Below are 437 nucleotides of genomic sequence, written 5' to 3' on the forward strand. Positions count from 1 at the left end.
TATATATATATATATATCATGCTTAAGGAAACTAGAGCTTTGCAGGAACAATGGTGTCTATGTATCGCTGTTACGTGATATTAGATTTTAATAATCGTTTTTCTCCCCCTCGTTATCGTCATTTACCAGCGCTCTATTACCGTATTATTTATCATTAATGTGTGTGTTTATTAATATTATTAGTATTTATTATCATCATTATACTTCGTGTTTTGCGCTAACGTCTGGATGATCGTTAACTTTATTTACACACTGCTCTCTGAGGTATATTAACGCGTGTTATGATATGGGATATATGTATACGTATGTAGAATAATGACTTTTCACGAACGAACCACGTCTATTAGTCGACTCTCGCGCCGACACGCAGCCTAAGACACGATACTCTTGATCTCTCTCTTTCTCTCTCCCTCTTTTTCTTATCCCCCCCCCCCCCC

The sequence above is a fragment of the Dinoponera quadriceps genome, unplaced genomic scaffold, assembly GCF_001313825.1.
Source record: "Dinoponera quadriceps isolate SergipeBrazil2010 unplaced genomic scaffold, ASM131382v1 scaffold566, whole genome shotgun sequence".
NCBI classification, from domain to species: Eukaryota; Metazoa; Arthropoda; class Insecta; order Hymenoptera; family Formicidae; genus Dinoponera; species Dinoponera quadriceps.